Consider the following 20695-nt stretch of genomic DNA (forward strand, 5'->3'; position numbering starts at 1 on the left):
ACCCATTAGGAACAACCATTACAGGCCACCATGAACACCCATTAGGAACAACCATTACAGTCCACCATGAACACCCATTAGGAACAACCATTACAGTCCACCCTGAACACCCATTAAGTCCACCCTGAACACCCATTAGGAGCAACCATTAAGTCCACCCTGAACACCCATTAGGAGCAACCATTACAGACCACCACGAACACATTAGGGTCCAGTAGACGGTTTCTAACGATTGTTTCAGCAGGAGTGAGGAGTTTATATTCATATTTTCTCATCGTGGTGTTTTTATTTTTGTACACGCTCTCATATATAGCTTTCTGTCCGTCAGGTTAGACCGGTTTGACGTTTTTAAACACGTCTATAAGCAATGAAATTGTGCACAGAGTGCATTTTGTTTTGCGTGGATGACTACGCTAGCTCCACGATGGCGGGTTTGTGTGGTTCTGTCTACAGTGTGTGTGTTACTCTGCAGTCCCGCATCAGATAGCGAGAGCGAGAGCGAGAGCGACAGAAAGCAGGATGAGGATTGGGGACAGAAAGACGTGTGGATAAAGTAGGTAGGAGACGCAGGACAGATCAGGGTGTGTGAGAGCGTCGGTATTATTATCAGTGTTTGTTCCCTCCAGCCAGAATTAGTCGCCTTTATCTCCTTCACTGCGGCTGGAATGAAGCAGCACGCGACAGACGTAGTCCTGTTTAATGCTCACTGCACCAGTGAGGACAAGCGTCATGAATACCAATGTGTGTGTGCGTGTGTGTGTGTGTGTGTGTGTGCTGGTCTCTAACTGGAGCCAGGATGGCTAAACAACGAGCTGGTCATTTATTTAAACATCATCATATCACAAATGTCACAGTTTTCCCTAAACATAGTCGCTCAACCTTGACATGTTTGCGTCACGAGTTTTGCTCAGGAGCTAGACATCATAATCAGTAGTTTAGCACGTAATCTTAACCTAATCTGCTATCCATAAACATCTCAGCACAAAATCCTGAAGCCGAATCACTTTCTTCCTCAGCATGTGCTTTCTGCGGACACTATTTATACTAGAGTCCAATGATAATACAATTCAAAGTTGTTTTTATCGATCTGTTTACCTACAAATGCTGCTACTGAAACAAACGTAGGGTCCAAAAGTTATGCCAATATTTGTGCTTCGTATTCAGAGTTGGGTTACACAGCTGCTTAAGGGGATTATCTGGGATCCCTGTTCAAATCAGGTGCGTGTAGTTCACTCCTGCTGTTCTAGGGTTTTATTTAGGACCATTGATGAGTCCTACAAAGGGTTAAACAAACAAACAAACAAACCTCAGTTTCAATAGTACATGTGTACATTGACAACATGCTGTCACGAGAAGTGGGAAAATCTGACCTTTTAAAGTTCTTTCTTTATATAGCATTTCAACGTAAACAGCTTGGTTTTTACGGGTCAGATCTTTGTGTGTGTGTGTGTGTGGGTGTGTGTGTTTGAAATGCCATAGCAAGCTCCAGCTGATCTCTGTCCCTTATTGTGTTACAGTCCTCTGCTGCAGCGTGTGTACTGAATCGCTGTAAATATCAGCCCGCTCTCTTACCGAGCAGTGAGAAAAGAGCTGCTGGAGACTGTGGAATGAAGAGGGAGGGAGGGAGGGAGGGAGAGGGGAGAGAGAGAGAGAGAGAGATGAATTAAATGTGACCTTCTCCCTCCGTTTGTTTCTTTCTCTCTGGGTGTCAGGGCTGCAAGTTCACCCTGTACAGGTAACACAACCTGTACACACCCACAAGTCACACAGATCACAACCTATCCTCGTGACGTCAAACACACACAAACACACACACACACACACACACTGAGATCTAAACCTGAGATAATAATTGCAAAACTTATAATCGCACTGCAATTGCAATCCAAACGCATGAATACACACCCAGTGTTCCAGTACAGCACACTTCCATCGAGCGTTTTTTTTTTTCTTCATCTAATTGGTGGTATCGTTTAATGATCTGAAGTCAAACTGCTGACATTAAACTCACCGTTACTATTTAAGATCGCATAATAACACTAAATATTTGGTCGCATATCCCTTTCCCCCCTGATGAAGTCCCAGGTGGAAGTGTGTTTTGGGTCGTTGTCTTGCTGCATGATGAAGTTCCTCCTGATTCGGTCGGATGCATTTCTCTGTAAATCTGCAAACTTCTGAATTCATTCTGCTGCTACCATCATGAGTTCATCATCAATAAAGATCAGTGAGAATGTTCCAGAAGCAGCCGTGCGAGCCCGAGCCATGACGCTACCTCCACCATGTTTCACAGATGAGCTGGTATGTTCTGGATCATGAGCAGATCCTTTCTTTCTCCATCACTTTCATAGAGGTTCATCTCGTGAAAAGGAACCTTAATTGTGTAAGGTTATGATCTTCTATAAACAGCATTAATTTAACAATATGGCTTCCACCCTCATTATTCAGCAGCTTATAACGAAACCTAACCAGCTAGCTAATTGAACGAGCTTATTTACACAGCTAGCTAGCTAAATTACAAAACCTAACCAGCTAGCTAATTGAACGAGCTTATTTACACAGCTAGCTAGCTAAATTACAAAACCAAACCAGCTAGCTAATTCAACAAGCTTATTTACACAGCTAGCTAGCTAAATTACAAAACCAAACCAGCTAGCTAATTCAACAAGCTTATTTACACAGCTAGCTAGCTAAATTACAAAACCTAACCAGCTAGCTAATTCAACAAGCTTATTTACACAGCTAGCTAGCTAAATTACAAAACCAAACCAGCTAGCTAATTCAACAAGCTTATTTACACAGCTAGCTAGCTAAATTACAAAACCTAACCAGCTAGCTAATTCAACAAGCTTATTTACACAGCTAGCTAGCTAAATTACAAAACCTAACCAGCTAGCTAATTCAACAAGCTTATTTACACAGCTAGCTAGCTAACTTACAAAACCTAACCAGCTAGCTAATTGAACGAGCTTATTTACACAGCTAGCTAGCTAAATTACAAAACCTAACCAGCTAGCTAATTGAACGAGCTTATTTACACAGCTAGCTAGCTAAATTACAAAACCAAACCAGCTAGCTAATTCAACAAGCTTATTTACACAGCTAGCTAGCTAAATTACAAAACCTAACCAGCTAGCTAATTCAACAAGCTTATTTACACAGCTAGCTAAATTACAAAACCAAACCAGCTAGCTAATTCAACAAGCTTATTTACACAGCTAGCTAGCTAAATTACAAAACCAGACCAGCTAGCTAATTCAACAAGCTTATTTACACAGCTAGCTAGCTAAATTACAAAACCAAACCAGCTAGCTAATTCAACAAGCTTATTTACACAGCTAGCTAGCTAAATTACAAAACCAGACCAGCTAGCTAATTCAACAAGCTTATTTACACAGCTAGCTAAATTACAAAACCAAACCAGCTAGCTAATTGAACGAGCTTATTTACACAGCTAGCTAGCTAAATTACAAAACCTAACCAGCTAGCTAATTCAAGAAGCTTATTTACACAGCTAGCTAGCTAAATTACAAAACCAAACCAGCTAGCTAATTGAACGAGCTTATTTACACAGCTAGCTAGCTAAATTACAAAACCTAACCAGCTAGCTAATTGAACGAGCTTATTTACACAGCTAGCTAGCTAAATTACAAAACCAAACCAGCTAGCTAATTCAACGAGCTTATTTACACAGCTAGCTAGCTAAATTACAAAACCTAACCAGCTAGCTAATTGAACAAGCTTATTTACACAGCTAGCTAGCTAAATTACAAAACCTAACCAGCTAGCTAATTGAACGAGCTTATTTACACAGCTAGCTAGCTAAATTACAAAACCAAACCAGCTAGCTAATTCAACGAGCTTATTTACACAGCTAGCTAGCTAAATTACAAAACCAAACCAGCTAGCTAATTCAACAAGCTTATTTACACAGCTAGCTAGCTAAATTACAAAACCAAACCAGCTAGCTAATTCAACAAGCTTATTTACACAGCTAGCTAGCTAAATTACAAAACCTAACCAGCTAGCTAATTGAACGAGCTTATTTACACAGCTAGCTAGCTAAATTACAAAACCTAACCAGCTAGCTAATTCAACAAGCTTATTTACACAGCTAGCTAGCTAAATTACAAAACCTAACCAGCTAGCTAATTGAACGAGCTTATTTACACAGCTAGCTAGCTAAATTACAAAACCTAACCAGCTAGCTAATTGAACGAGCTTATTTACACAGCTAGCTAGCTAAATTACAAAACCAAACCAGCTAGCTAATTCAACAAGCTTATTTACACAGCTAGCTAGCTAAATTACAAAACCTAACCAGCTAGCTAATTCAACAAGCTTATTTACACAGCTAGCTAAATTACAAAACCAAACCAGCTAGCTAATTCAACAAGCTTATTTACACAGCTAGCTAGCTAAATTACAAAACCAGACCAGCTAGCTAATTCAACAAGCTTATTTACACAGCTAGCTAGCTAAATTACAAAACCAAACCAGCTAGCTAATTCAACAAGCTTATTTACACAGCTAGCTAGCTAAATTACAAAACCAGACCAGCTAGCTAATTCAACAAGCTTATTTACACAGCTAGCTAAATTACAAAACCAAACCAGCTAGCTAATTCAACGAGCTTATTTACACAGCTAGCTAGCTAAATTACAAAACCTAACCAGCTAGCTAATTCAACAAGCTTATTTACACAGCTAGCTAAATTACAAAACCAAACCAGCTAGCTAATTCAACAAGCTTATTTACACAGCTAGCTAGCTAAATTACAAAACCAGACCAGCTAGCTAATTCAACAAGCTTATTTACACAGCTAGCTAGCTAAATTACAAAACCAAACCAGCTAGCTAATTCAACAAGCTTATTTACACAGCTAGCTAGCTAAATTACAAAACCAGACCAGCTAGCTAATTCAACAAGCTTATTTACACAGCTAGCTAGCTAAATTACAAAACCTAACCAGCTAGCTAATTGAACGAGCTTATTTACACAGCTAGCTAGCTAAATTACAAAACCTAACCAGCTAGCTAATTGAACGAGCTTATTTACACAGCTAGCTAGCTAAATTACAAAACCTAACCAGCTAGCTAATTGAACAAGCTTATTTACACAGCTAGCTAGCTAAATTACAAAACCTAACCAGCTAGCTAATTGAACGAGCTTATTTACACAGCTAGCTAGCTAAATTACAAAACCAAACCAGCTAGCTAATTCAACGAGCTTATTTACACAGCTAGCTAGCTAGCTAAATTACAAAACCAAACCAGCTAGCTAATTGAACGAGCTTATTTACACAGCTAGCTAGCTAAATTACAAAACCAGACCAGCTAGCTAATTCAACAAGCTTATTTACACAGCTAGCTAGCTAAATTACAAAACCAAACCAGCTAGCTAATTCAACAAGCTTATTTACACAGCTAGCTAGCTAAATTACAAAACCTAACCAGCTAGCTAATTGAACGAGCTTATTTACACAGCTAGCTAGCTAAATTACAAAACCAAACCAGCTAGCTAATTGAACGAGCTTATTTACACAGCTAGCTAGCTAAATTACAAAACCTAACCAGCTAGCTAATTGAACAAGCTTATTTACACAGCTAGCTAGCTAAATTACAAAACCTAACCAGCTAGCTAATTCAACAAGCTTATTTACACAGCTAGCTAGCTAAATTACAAAACCAAACCAGCTAGCTAATTCAACAAGCTTATTTACACAGCTAGCTAGCTAAATTACAAAACCAGACCAGCTAGCTAATTCAACAAGCTTATTTACACAGCTAGCTAGCTGAATTACAAAACCTAACCAGCTAGCTAATTGAACGAGCTTATTTACACAGCTAGCTAGCTAAATTACAAAACCTAACCAGCTAGCTAATTGAACGAGCTTATTTACACAGCTAGCTAGCTAAATTACAAAACCTAACCAGCTAGCTAATTGAACAAGCTTATTTACACAGCTAGCTAGCTAAATTACAAAACCTAACCAGCTAGCTAATTGAACGAGCTTATTTACACAGCTAGCTAGCTAAATTACAAAACCAAACCAGCTAGCTAATTGAACGAGCTTATTTACACAGCTAGCTAGCTAGCTAAATTACAAAACCAAACCAGCTAGCTAATTGAACGAGCTTATTTACACAGCTAGCTAGCTAAATTACAAAACCAGACCAGCTAGCTAATTCAACAAGCTTATTTACACAGCTAGCTAGCTAAATTACAAAACCAAACCAGCTAGCTAATTCAACAAGCTTATTTACACAGCTAGCTAGCTAAATTACAAAACCTAACCAGCTAGCTAATTGAACGAGCTTATTTACACAGCTAGCTAGCTAAATTACAAAACCTAACCAGCTAGCTAATTGAACAAGCTTATTTACACAGCTAGCTAGCTAAATTACAAAACCTAACCAGCTAGCTAATTGAACAAGCTTATTTACACAGCTAGCTAGCTAAATTACAAAACCTAACCAGCTAGCTAATTGAACGAGCTTATTTACACAGCTAGCTAGCTAAATTACAAAACCAAACCAGCTAGCTAATTGAACGAGCTTATTTACACAGCTAGCTAGCTAAATTACAAAACCTAACCAGCTAGCTAATTGAACAAGCTTATTTACACAGCTAGCTAGCTAAATTACAAAACCTAACCAGCTAGCTAATTGAACGAGCTTATTTACACAGCTAGCTAGCTAAATTACAAAACCAAACCAGCTAGCTAATTCAACGAGCTTATTTACACAGCTAGCTAGCTAGCTAAATTACAAAACCAAACCAGCTAGCTAATTGAACGAGCTTATTTACACAGCTAGCTAGCTAAATTACAAAACCAGACCAGCTAGCTAATTCAACAAGCTTATTTACACAGCTAGCTAGCTACATAATGTAACAAGGACTACGTTTACATGGACAGCAGTAATCTAATTATTGAGCTTACTCTGAGTAAGATAATAATGTGATTAAGGTGTTTACACGAGTCGCTTATAGAACACTCCTGTCATGTACCCGTTTTACATATTTTAGAACATAATTAGATTAACAGCCCGCGTCATTACATCACCGCGCCACGCCGTCCGACGTCCCTCCAGAATTTCACGTTGGTCTTCGTTATGGTACCGTATACAGTTTTGGGTGTTTTTATTATTATTTTTTTACGGACGCTTTAAGTGCGGTTAATTATTAGTCATGCTGTACGTGCTAATAGACAACTGCTTGAAGCGGTGGGTGTGTCCCAAATCGCGTACTTACCGTCTATGTAGTAGCCGAGATACATGTATTTTTCCCCACTACAGGCCTATAGTAGGAAAGTATGCGATTTGGGACGCAGCCGAAGTCTCTTGATTGCCGTAAAACTGCCGTGTGTGATCGTGTCCTGTCGCAAAATGCGGTGAAAACTCCCACACGACGCTCATAATGTGATTAAGGTGTTTACATGTCTGTAATACACGTCCATAATGCGACTAAAACAGGAATACTCCACACGTCTTAATTCGATTAGAGCTTACTTCGAGTATGACCTTAATTAGATTAAGGTAAGTAAAAATGGCTGTTTACATGGTAGTTCCTTAATTAGAGTATGGTCTTAATCGGATTAAGAGTGGATTATTGTTGTCGGTGTAAACGCAGCTAGTGTTACATAGTGTAACTAGCTAACTATTTTAACAAACTAAATGATGAAACATAACTAGAGAACTAATTTAGAAGACTTAACTAGCTGCCTAATTTAACAAGCTAACTTACAAATCTTAACTAGCGACCTAATGTGACAAATGAAATGACAAAATATAACTAGCTAGCTAATTTACAATACTGAACTATCTAGCTAATTTAACAAGTTAAAGGACAAAACTTTAAGTTAACGCTACGTACTTCTTTAGATTTGACGGACGATTTCATCATTTATGTCGGATGTATTAGTAAGAAAAAATTTTTTGAATGTGTGTCTAAACAACTCTACTGAACAAATCTTACTGAACAGCTCTGTGATACAGTAAGGAAGCGCAGACACTGGTGTATTTTGTGTGTGTGTGTGTGTGTGTGTGTGTGTGTTGAGTAAGGGGACAGAAGGCCCACAGCTCACACCCAGGCTGCTACTGCAATCCGATACGTTCACACAGCTCCGTGACGTCCGAGTGTTCCAGTGTGTCAGCATGTTGTTGTTGTTGTTGTTGTTGTTGTTGTTGATGATGTTGTTTACTGCGTATGTGAACGATGCTGATGTCGAGGAAGTGACAGTTCTACAGCTAGGAACATTATCCTGAATTGAGCTTTATAGCATGAAAGATTGTAAAGATAATTAAATCCAAATTGATACATTTTAAAATACACACACACACACACACACACACACACACACACACGTCTAAATCACATCCTCTCTCCATTTGGAGCCATTCATTATTAATGGACATTTTCTCCGTCTGGATGTTAATTATTTAAACTGCTCGGTGTGTGTGTGTGTGTGTGTGTGTGTGTGTGTGTGTGTGTGTATTGTGAAAACATGGTGAATAATGAACCATTCTGATCTTTATCAGATAACGGGAAGTTTTCATTCAGCTTTTGTGCAGAACAATAGACAGTCATATAATCAGGGGAAATCTCAGACCTCTCTCTCTCTCATTCTCTCTCTCACATTCTCTCTCTCTCTCATTCTCTCTCTCTCTCATTCTCTCTCACATTATCTCTCTCTCATTCTCTCTCCTTCTCTCTCACATTCTCTCTCACATTATCTCTCTCTCATTCTCTCTCCTTCTCTCTCACATTCTCTCTCACATTATCTCTCTCACATTCTCTCTCTCACATTATCTCTCTCTCATTCTCTCTCCTTCTCTCTCACATTCTCTCTCACATTATCTCTCTCTCTCATTCTCTCTCCTTCTCTCTCACATTCTCTCTCACATTATCTCTCTCTCATTCTCTCTCACATTATCGCTCTCACATTATCTCTCTCTCTCATTCTCTCTCCTTCTCTCTCACATTCTCTCTCTCACATTCTCTCTCTCTCATTCTTTCTCTCACATTCTCTCTCACATTATCTCTCTCATTCTCTCTCACATTCTCTCTCACATTATCTCTCTCATTCTCTCTCACATTCTCTCTCTCTCATTCTCTCTCCTTCTCTCTCACATTCTCTCTCTCATTCTCTCTCACACATTCTCTCTCTCATTATCTCTCTCTCTCTCACATTCTCTCTCACATTATCTCTCTCATTCTCTCTCTCTCATTCTCTCTCTCTCATTCTCTCTCCTTCTCTCTCTCACATTCTCTCTCTCACATTATCTCTCTCACATTATCTCTCTCACATTATCTCTCTCACATTCTCTCTCTCTCATTCTCTCTCCTTCTCTCTCTCCTTCTCTCTCTCATTATCTCTCTCTCATTATCTCTCTCTCATTATCTCTCACACATTATCTCTCCTTCTCTCTCACATTCTCTCTCTCTCTCATTATCTCTCTCACATTATCTCTCTCTCATTCTCTCTCTCTCATTCTCTCTCTCTCATTCTCTCTCTCACATTCTCTCTCTCACATTATCTCTCTCTCATTATCTCTCTCATTCTCTCTCACATTCTCTTTCACACATTCTGTCTCTCATTCTCTCTCTCATTCTCTCTCACACATTATCTCTCACACATTATCTCTCTCATTCTCTCTCTCTCTCATTCTCTCTCTCTCATTCTCTCTCTCTCATTCTCTCTCTCTCATTCTCTCTCTCAAATTCTCTCTCTCTCATTCTCTCTCATTCTCTCTCTGTGTCTGTCTCTCTCTCAAACTCTCTCACACATTGTCTCTCTCTCATTCTCTCTCTGTCTCTCTCAAATTCAGTTCAGTTCAACAAGCATGACTATACAAAAAAAATAAAAATCAGAAGACAAACAGGGCAGTGTGTGTGTGTGTGTGTGTGTGTGTGTGTGTGTGTGTGTGTGTGTGTGTGTGTGACTGTCCCTCAGGTTGTGGCAGGCAGATATGTAAAACGCAGTTCTTTCATGTCTCCTAACAGAATGGGCAGTGTGTCAGTGTTGGGCAGAACACACAACTGGGGATGTGGACTGAAATATGTTAAAAATATATATTTCACGCAAGTGTTTGAATTTAGTACACTTGGTTAGAAAGTGCAGCTCTGTCTCCACTATGTTGCTCTGTGTGTGTGTGTGTGTGTGTGTGTGTGTGTGTGTGTGTGTGAGAAATGAACACATTCAAATCACATCCATAATGTGCGCGTACGTGTATGAGAGGCGTACTGTATATTATGGGATAACATGAAACCACACTTCTAAGTTTTCCCTTCCTTTTGGTGTGTACAATAAACGGGAACTGATCGCAGGTTAAAGTTACGCACGCGGAACCGAAGAAACACCGGACCACGTGCACCGCGGGATCGCTCCTCGGACCGGAACGGTCCTGTTCCTATACTTTTGCTCAGCTAGAAATCGTGTGGTGTGATACGAACGATTCAGTGTTTTTATGTTGTTTAATACGTCTAGATGCAAATATCAGGAAATAAACACCGAAATCCTACACTCTCGTCTCGTATCCATCTTTTAATCTCAAACCCGAATGCCTTTGGTGCACAGCACAAACGGCCTCGCCGTTCCAATAGTTTTGGAGCGGACCGTATGTTTTTTGGCGGTAGCATAGCGAAGTGCATATATCATTACGACGCATTTTATGAATGAGAGAATGATCTGAGATAGCTTCAGACTATGGACATGTGACTTTATTTTCTAAATTGAACCAATCCTTCGAGGGGGTGTGGCTTTAAAACCTAAGCTCCTTTCACAGCTTTATGTCAGCACGTATAAAAATAACGTTTATTAATAAGGTTTAAACGTCAGAACTGATTGTAATGTTACGTTTTAGGCGTATCATTGCGTTATTTAACGCCGCAACTTAGCATTTCCTATAATCATGTACGTGTGACGAGAGTTTATTTTACATCTACCGAGTCACTGTTTTCCATCATGGAGTTTTCAACGTCTAACTAAACTTTATTTAAAAGTACCTCCTCTTAAAAACTCTGTAATTATCAGCTTTGAGCCTAATTTCTTTTTCTCGCTCTGTGTGTGTGTGTGTGTGTGTGTGTGTGTGTTTATTCCTCAGGGCTGAACCGGTGTCTAAGCATGATGACGCACACGGTCCATTTGTGCAGAAACTTTACAGCGACTGTAATTGTGTATAAAAACACAGACAGACATTAGCAGCGCCGCCTGAGCCGCGTCCCGGTTCAAACACCCTACCCCCACCCCCCACCCCCCGTGCAACCCCCTGCCTCTTTGTTTGTCCATGAAAAGGAGCCTGTCTCCGTCGTGGGCCTATCTGAACCGCTGAATGAACAGCGGACTGATTGTGTGCGTCGGATTTTCATAACAAATATCATGCGCATCATCATCGTTTCTCACCAGCACTTCCTCGTCATCGCATGACCAGAAGTGTTGATAATTAACCGTCTGAGGCGTCGTTGTCGGCTCACGCTTGCAGTGGTCATGTGACTTCGCAGAATCTACAGGAAACCTCAGTAAGCTGCTTTCCACGCGATAACTGTGACTCTGCGTGCATACGCTCGAGACTCATTTCCCCTACAGACGCTGAGCAACTGCTGAAATCTGTCATTTAACCTTTTCAACTTTTGGCCGAAAAGCGTCGAGAGATTCTGCAGGGAACGAGTCGCGATGTTTCTTTTGTAGCTGCATTTTGTGTGTGTGTGTGTGTGTGTGTGTGTGTGTGTAAGGACTAAACCACTCTGTGTTGTGCTGTCATGGGAAAACAATCAGTGACGGAGTGGTGTGATGAAGTGGCGTCACTCTTCCCGTCCTAAAACTGAAAGCTTCGCCTCAGACTGTCACAAAGCTCTGACACCGGAGACTCCTTCCATGAATGTGAAATAAACGTCTCCTTACTCGGCCTTCGATTACGCGTGTAGTCCCTGTGGACGAGCTGTTACGAAACGAAACGATGTCCGGACGTATCGGAACAACGTAAACCCGTGACGTACTACTGTCAGAAAAAAACGAATCGACACCTTCTGACCGATCAGAAGTCAGACTTCGACAGCGCTGTGGTGTAAACGATTATACCGTTTAGTTTCAGGTTTCGTGCTGCGTGCGCTTGCGTAAATTCACTGACGCCGTGTTGAAATGAATCCTCAGATTCCACTCTTCCGCGCCTGACGAGTGAGCTCGTTACGGACGGACAGTAATCCATACAGTTAGGGAGGAGCGGAGTGCTAGAACAATCCATAAGCGTGTGGTTTAGCGGACGGTTTATTGATTGACGCCGTGGCCGTGATTGAGCGAGAGAGAGAGAGAGCGAGAGAGAGAGAGAGAGGATGGTCTGACATCAATTCCAGCCTTCACAACGCTAGTGTGTGTGTTTATGCGCATGTGTTTGCATTGCTGCGTACGTGTACGTTATTACGTGTGTGTAAATGCTAACATGTGTGAGTGTGAGAGTGAGCGTGTGTGTGTGTGTGTGTGTGTGTGTGTGTGCGTGTGCGTTTTAGGGCTGAATCCCAACACAGTCAGCTTTGTTGTTTGTAGACACGCCGGTCTGGAAATGACAGCTTGACGTCTGAACCCACGAGGAGCCGTGGCTGCTGCCAAAACCAACAGAAAGAATTCATACAACAGTAATTATCAGAGAAAGAAGAATGGACGCACTATTCTCTCGCTAGCAAAACTTCACGTTGCTTTTAACATTGGTAAACTTTCAGCTTTTTTAGAACACGTCCCGACCCGACTATATATAATAACATAACACCAGCACGACGTTGTGTAGATTAGCTACTGTTACTTTTGTTGTTGTTTTTTTTTTTTTTTTTACTGTTAACTGCTAGCAACCAACGTAAGAGAACAATTAACACATTCCTTTACTGTTGAGTTCTGGAGTCTGATTGGTCAGAAAGTGTTGATTAATTCTCTACAACGGCGGCTCTGACAGTCGCACAGGTTTTTATATCAATGCGCTCGTTCTGATACGGCGTCGTTTCTATAGCAACGGCTCGTTCGGAGCGCCGTGTACAGCTCGGCTTATGATAAACGGATTGATAAAGGTGTGTAATCACTGCTAAGGTGAAGTTTTCTTCGGGGTGAGGAGGTGTTTATTTGACTAAGCTGTAGCTATAAGTTTTCCGACATCTTCAGGAGAGGGGAGTTTGTGGTTTCTGGGTAACACGACAAGTTGAGAATAAAGAGAAGCACGTGAGGGAACGACTGTTTATAGCTGCGATAACGTATGTGAGAACAGGAACTGATGTTTTATTTCTCCTAATTTGCTAGCAGCATCAAGCGAAGTGTTTTTAGCATGCCTGTGGCTTCAGTCGTTGCTAAACTGGTGACCACGAGCTTCCGTTACTTATTCGCTACGTTAGCATCGTAGCTCCAGTAAACCTCGTAGCATTTTCCCCAGACGGTCGCCTTAAGGCTGAGAACTGAAACGGAACAGCGAGGGGTAAAGCGTACTTCTGTGTTCGCTGGATTTATTAAGCTTTCTCAAGTTTACAAACTTCTCACCGGAGTCAATTTGGTTATAAACGTGAGAGACGGAGAGCTCCACAGTGGGGTTCATGTCTTAAAAGCTTCGGCTCTGGTGATTAGGCGGAGTAAACAAACACCCGATGACTATCCATGAAAGAGCAGCAAACGACGAGGGAAAAAAAAAAAAAAAAGAAAGAAAATACTACGTGTTTATGTGTTCCAGTGGACTGGAAGTAGTTTAAGCGGGTGCCAATACTTATGCTCACAGGAAAATCTAAATATATGCAGTGTCATAACAGAAGATATCATTATCTTGGCGTATAAATGCCTAATTAGCTTAATTAGAAAGCCCTTTTTTTCTTTTTTACAACCAGAATGCCCTCAAGCACATCACACAGGCTAATTTAATTTGATCATGTAGGCAGGAGTCTAACTAAATAATTTAGTTTACTAATTAAACTAAACAATAGTAAAATAGTCTACTAATACAGGAACTATAATAATAAAATAGTTTACTAATCTATGAAGCTGTTAGCTTATCTTATCTAGCCTGCTAAGGTGAGGCAATGTGACAGTGTTAATTAAAACTGTTTAAAAATAAAAACAAGATTATAAGTGAACATTAATATCTACAGACACATTCTGGTTAGAATGTTTACCGCATCTTGACGCGGAAACGCTTAACCGTTTCTAGAGTTTATTATTTTAAGTGATGTCACATAACCACATGAAGCTAAAGAGGACGTCCGCTACATTCAACATTTATCGTCTTATATACTCATTTCTACCTCATTTATAGTTTAGTAATCAATACGTTCGAGATTATAGAACGCTTTAACTGAATACACGCTACGCTAGCTAGCTCAGGTGGCAGTGCTCGGTATGTTGTGTGCTGATGATAGCTAGCTAACTCGGCTGACAAAAATGCCGACACGGAAAGCTCGTTTGTGCTAATCTTTGACTAATATGAGCTAGCATTTAGATGAGTGCGTCGCTAAATAAGCTAATTAAATGTGATGTTATGCTATTCAAGATGGCAGGAGGACATTTTTTAATGGAGTGCAAAATGTAGATCTGTAACCAGGTCATTTTTATTTTTCGTTTTATTCTTTTGTTTGTTTCTCAGATGTTTAAAAAAAAAAACACACAAATCACGACAAACGCAGCATTAGCACAGAATGCGTTTAGGTTAGCTAACCGAATAGCTGAGGTAGTTAATGGTAGCTGAGTTAGCTAATACAAAGATAGAAGAGTTGGCTCATATTTGGAAGCAGGATAGTTGACCTAGATCATTTAGATGGTAGGAGAGCTGTGCTAGCTAGTGTTAGGTAGTGGGATAGCTAGGTTAGCTAATGTTAGCTAGTGGGTTTAGGTGTGTTCGCTAATGTCCCGTGGTGGGATAGCTGTGCTAGATAATGTTAGATAGTAGGATAGCTGTGTTAGCTACTTGGCTAGCTGAGTTAGCAAAAGTTTGCTAGTGGGATAGCTGTGTTAGTGGGTGGGATTTCCATGTTAGCTCGTTTTAGCTAGCTGAATGAGTGTTTTTAGGCTGTTTGGGACAACAGGAGGACTTTCTGAATGAGTCGTAAAGGTGTAGAGATATAGCGAGGTCATTCTGAGTTAGTGGGAAAAGGACACACGGGCTCCTGTGTGTGTGTGTGTGTGTGTGTGTGTGTGTGTGTGTGTGTGATTCCTACAGCAGCCGTCATTCATGTGATTTGTGCGAAAAGCAAACAAGTGAGTGTGAGGTAACTCTTGTGCTCTGATAGTGGCTGACTGTCACAGGATGGTGGGTGTGTGTGTGTGGGGGGGGACGGAAGGATCATTTTAAGGGGTTTTATTTAGCACTCCCTCTCCATGTTACCATTTTTGATCGTTCCAACTGGGCCTGTGTGAAAATGTATTTGCCCCCGTAGTTAATAATTCCCCAACTCTATGAAAGTGCATCGATAACGGGGTTCAGCTGGAGGAGACACAACCAGGTCTGATTACTGCAAACCCTGTTCAATCACATCTACACTTAAATTGAACTTTCTCAACAGCATGAAGTCGGTTAAAAGGTCTTACTCAGTAACACACTATACCAAAGTTGAAAGAAATGAGAGAACTGCTGAGGAAGACGGTGATTAAAATATATCAGTATGGGAAAGGTTACAAAGCTATTTCAACAGCTCTGGGACTCCAGAGTCATCAGTTTCAAATAAGAATGATTTTTTTACACACCAGCTGTCTGTCCTTTTTTAATAATAATAATAATAATAATAAATCATCATTATCGATTGATGAGTGTTGCCTCAGTTCATTCATATTAGGTGGCAGGATAGCTGTGTTCGCTAATGTTAGCTAGTGGGATAGCTCCCCTACACACCTATAGTCTACACACATGAGATGAAATGGAGAACAAATTCATCTCCATGACCTTTTTATTTTTAGCGTCATGTCATCAGTTCACTAATCAGAATAGAAACAATAAACTTTTTTTTTTTTTAAATAAACCTTCCCTTTCTGACCTCTAGCGTGCCGAGTTCCCGACACACTCCTGCATAGGGCTGAGGCTTAAATATCACCGAGCGTTTCTCAAGCTAGCATGACATTTTACACACAAAAGCAAGGATTAGAGCCGTGATAGAGTGTTAAAGCAAAAGAAATCCGGCCTTTGTTTTTATGTTCGCTCAATCACGGCATGCTGCAAGACATTAACGTGACTGTGGCAGCTTCAAATCCATCTCAGTCTGTCATTAAAGTTCTCCGAATGTATCATTAAAGTTCTCCAATCAGAAGCTATGGATTCATTTTCTGCAGCAGTAGCTCCGATAGCAGTTACGACCGACATGATCCACAGGCTTATATTAACGTATTATCATTAACGTTCTCGTTTCTATCGTAACAGCTCGCTCACAGCGACGCCCCACGTCGTCTAAGACAGACGCAGACGAAACCGGAAAGAAAAAGAAAGAAAAGCGTGTAATTGTTCTGTTCTGTTCTGTTAGGAGATGTGTAGTAACATTTAGGAGTTGGAAGGAGTCTCCGGTTTCAGCGCTTCGTAACAGTCCGTTGTTGGTTTGTTTTTGTTTTTTTTTACGACGTCATCAGGACGGAAGAGTTTACAGAGTCTCTTATTAACCTCAAAAGAGAGAGAAGAAAAATATCCAGCCGAGGGAACGATCGTTTATAGAAAACAGGAACTAGCTTGTTCTGCGGACGTTCTGTTCAATGCAACTATAAGCGGATAAAAAATTATGACGTCGTTCTTTCGTGATTGAGGAAATACTGAACGTTCATCAGCGTCGACTTTAGTCTCGTTTATCTAACGTTTACGATCTCTGGAGCAGAACCAAAACTCCAGATAAGGCATAGATTACTTTAGATATTCATTTAACACACACACACACACACACACACACACACAGGTTCACCTGTGCTGTAACACTTCCATGAATTATTGCCTGTGCTAGAAACAGTGTGTAATAGACATCAGTGTGTGTGTGTGTGTGTGTGTGTGGGTGTGTGTGTGTGTGTGTGTGTGTGTGTGGTCCCTGTACAGTGCCTTACTTTCCAAAACAACCTCTTGAGCACATTTTTAGGAATCGATTTAATGTTGATGAACATTCTTGCTGTGTTGTTGACTGCATGTTGTTCACTGGTTTCCCTTTCCTGTGTGTGTGTATGTGTGTGTGTGTGTGTGTAATAAAAACACTCGTTTGAGTAATAAACATTACTCATCATGCAGTATGTGGGTTTAGAAGGTCAGGCTCCGCCCCACGCCTCTTTCTGACCTTTACTGTTTCGGTGAAAGCAGAAGCTGGAGGTTACACAAACACACATTTCACATCGGCTTCTTGTAAAAGGTCAAAGACTCATAAACGTTCCTTAAATGTTAACGTAAATGCTATTAATGCCAGAATGAGGACATCATTTACTAAGAAAATCGTGTAGGTCTGTTCATTATTCCAGACTAAAATTCCCTACAAAGTGCATACAACTTATTTTTTTTATTATGTCTTAAAGTCACACCGAAATGATTTAAATTCATTCTTTAAAATCCTAAAAGCAATCTGCATTAATGATATAATGTTAATATTAATAATAATGATCTATTATGGTTCTATATGCTCATAACATGGCTACAAATGGCCTTAGGAACATCTCTACTCCTTTACCCTCATTAAAAATACCAGGCGCTATAAATATACATGAATATGCAAATTAGGAAACGCCCTCCACACATTCCCGTCCAGCTGTCCAGCTCTCTCAGCTCGTCGTCTGTACACTCTGCTCTAACAGATCAGCTAGGCTACAGATCGGCAGTCTTTTAACATTTCATGTTACTGTACGTTTCGTATAGGACGTCTACTTTATTCACATCCGAGTTCATTCACAGATTCATTTCAGCTTTAATTCATCGTGGGTCAGACGTTTACATACGCCACGTCGACTGTCTCTGCCGAAATCGATTTAATGACATTTAGACGCTTCCGATTGGCCGAGTGTCCTTAATTAGAAGTTATTAGGGAGCACGCCTGCATCTGTTTTAAAGGACTCTACCTTTAGAGTCAGTGGCTTTTTTTGCCCTAAAATCCAAGCAAGTCAGCCAAGACCTCAGAAACAAAAACTGTGGACCTGCACGAGTCCGGTTCCTCTTTAGGAATTCCTCATTTCAAAACCATTGAAGGTACCACAAGCATCTGTACAAACATCTGTATGGAAATATAAAAATCTCGGCAGCACAGAGACACTGCACCGTTCGGGAAAGAAGCACAAATGAACTTCCAGGGATAAAGTGAGGTTCGGTCCGAAAGGTTCATCTGAACCACAAGACAACGATGACTTCAGGAAGGTTGGTGAAGGTTGCTGGAGGTATCAGGTACCGAGGTACGTACAAAGAGAGTCCTACATGGCCGTGACCTGAAAGGAAGAAGCCGCTACTTCAAGCCAGACTGAAGTCTGCAGATGATCAGCGGCCTTCTGGAGGAGCTTCTCTGGTGGAAACCTGGACTGTTTGTCCGTAATGATCAGCGCCGTGCGTGGACGGAGAAATCCCAACTGTGAAGCACGGGGGTGGCAGCATCACGCTGTGCCGCGGTGGCGTTTTGTTGGAAAAGAGAAGGTGGGGAGGAGGATTATCGAGAAATACCGAAGCGGCGCTTCAAGACGTCAGGCAGAAAGTTAAAACTGGGTCACGGCTGGATCTTCAGCAGGACAACGGTCCAAAACAGATCTCCAAAGATCTAACAAAATGGATTCTAGAGAACAAAGTGAAAGTATTGGAGTGGCATCACAAAGCCCTGAGCTGAAGATCAGAGAACATTAGTGGACTGAACTGGTCAAGTGAGCGAGGAGACCCACAGACCTGACCGGGTTACAGCAGTTCTGTCAGGAGGAAGCACAGACAATTCCAGCAAAGTATCGCGAGAAGCTCGCGGAAGCCTACAACAAGACAACGGCACCGAATACAGCGTTCTGGTGTTTCGTTAGTTCATCCAGGCCGAATCTCACAGCCCATTGTTCTCCAATTAACCGTGTTAATATCTGCGCTCAGGTGAGTTCTGCAAATGCACTGCAGATGACATGTAAATCAGTGTGAAGTGCGGCTGGGCTGAGAGAAGACACCTGCGATTCACACACAGCATGCGGCGTGAGGAGCCCGGCCTCCGAGTCTGCACGCGTGGGCAGGTGAGAGGCTGTAACCTTTCGATCCAGCCGCCGCTTTGCATCTCATTTGCATCTTTTCATCCTGAACCAAGTGCCATCAGTGAGTGGCGTGGGAAGACTCCTGCGTTCCTCTCGCTCACGATCTGCTCTGATGAGGTGATGCTCGCGTCCCCTTACTGCTGTGTGCTTTTAGACACTTCACACGTGATGTTTTAGATACACTATAGTGCATGTGCTTAAAGTTTCCAGGTGATTCTTATACGGTTTTTTTTCTTATTGTCTGAAATCCAGTACCAGTACCAGCCCAATACCAGCACAACATTCTATAAAATATATCAGAATGATTAAAAGATAAATAAACGGATCGGATACTGGAGAAAACGTATCAGATATCGCATATTGGATTGGGATTTATTAATAATTTATGTATTTTTGGAGCTGGAAGTGTTTACACTTCCACATGACTGTTTTTTTTTCTTCTTCCTTTTGTTAGGATTGATTTGATTATATTTATATACTCTATATATACATTATTATATTCATTATATTTATTCATGACTTTTTGCGAAAGAGTTTACCTGTGAAGTGCTTCAGTTAAAAAAATGAAGACATTTTAAAGTTTATGGTATATATGTACAGCATTATTCGCACCTTGCATTTTGCCACTTAATTAAAAAGAATGTTTATTATTATTATTATTATTATTTTTAGGACTGTTATTATGCTTATTTTTAATTCTCCTTTCTTATCTGTAAGGAAATAATTTTGCAATATTGTATGTAAACAGTCATGCCAATAAAGTACTTTTGAAATTGAAAATTTATAGGTTTTTTTTTTTTTTTCTAAAGAAAAGCAATATCGGATGGTATCGGTATCGGCGGATACGCACGGTTTCAGCATCGGGATCGATATCAGAAAAGAAAACGTGGTATCGCGTCGTGTCTAATCTTGACATGTGGTTTTTACACACAATTCATTTATTTTCACGTGATTTTCATTTAAATGAATTTTCAGGTGTGTTTAACGTTCCGTGCGGTTTCATTTTTCACACCCGATAACATGTTATGCACGTGACGTCACGTGTAATTTGCGGAAAAGCGCTTTCACCTGTTTTTTTTTCTTTCTTTCCACGTGTAATCACATTAATAACAGGTGATTTTTTTTGCTTTTCTTGCTCTTTTTTCTGTTCTCACGTTGTGGTTCTGATATTTATACTCCACTACACACCTTGTTTGTTTGTTTGCTTGTTCGTCTTGTTCCATTCTGTATGAGAGGTGACTAAGAAAAAAAATTTTTTGACTCTAACAAAAACACCTCAATGGAAAGGAAGGTGCTTCGGTTGAGAGGTTTGCGTTGTCAGCGTTGCGTGGGCCCGTGTCCTCCTCTTGATCTTCAGGAAGACCCCATAATGAAGGTCAGAGCCCTGTGATGCTCCTGTGGCTTCCCGTAAGAGCTTAAAATAAAACCATATAAGAACCATGTTTCCCCACTACATTCCCCTGATCTTCCCCGGGCTACGGCCTGCTTTAAAACCACTTCCTGGGTTGTGCTTAAGTCATTTCCTCCTCT

General features: G+C 40.7%; 1 long non-coding RNA gene across 2 annotated transcripts; it reads right to left on the reverse strand.

The window, feature by feature from the left end:
• Positions 1-329: 329 nt before the first annotated feature.
• On the reverse strand, positions 330-9382 carry LOC128609346 (uncharacterized). 2 transcript variants are annotated; one of them, XR_008386214.1, is made up of 4 exons: positions 7059-9382; positions 1906-2371; positions 1371-1600; positions 330-1274 (listed from the first exon to the last, which is right to left on the reverse strand). It is a non-coding gene; the product is annotated as an uncharacterized LOC128609346 (long non-coding RNA). The 2 variants fall into 2 exon arrangements; XR_008386213.1 differs by having other exon boundaries at positions 330-1600.
• Positions 9383-20695: the final 11313 nt, after the last annotated feature.

This window comes from Ictalurus furcatus, chromosome 6 (genome assembly GCF_023375685.1).
Source record: "Ictalurus furcatus strain D&B chromosome 6, Billie_1.0, whole genome shotgun sequence".
Classification (NCBI taxonomy): Eukaryota; Metazoa; Chordata; class Actinopteri; order Siluriformes; family Ictaluridae; genus Ictalurus; species Ictalurus furcatus.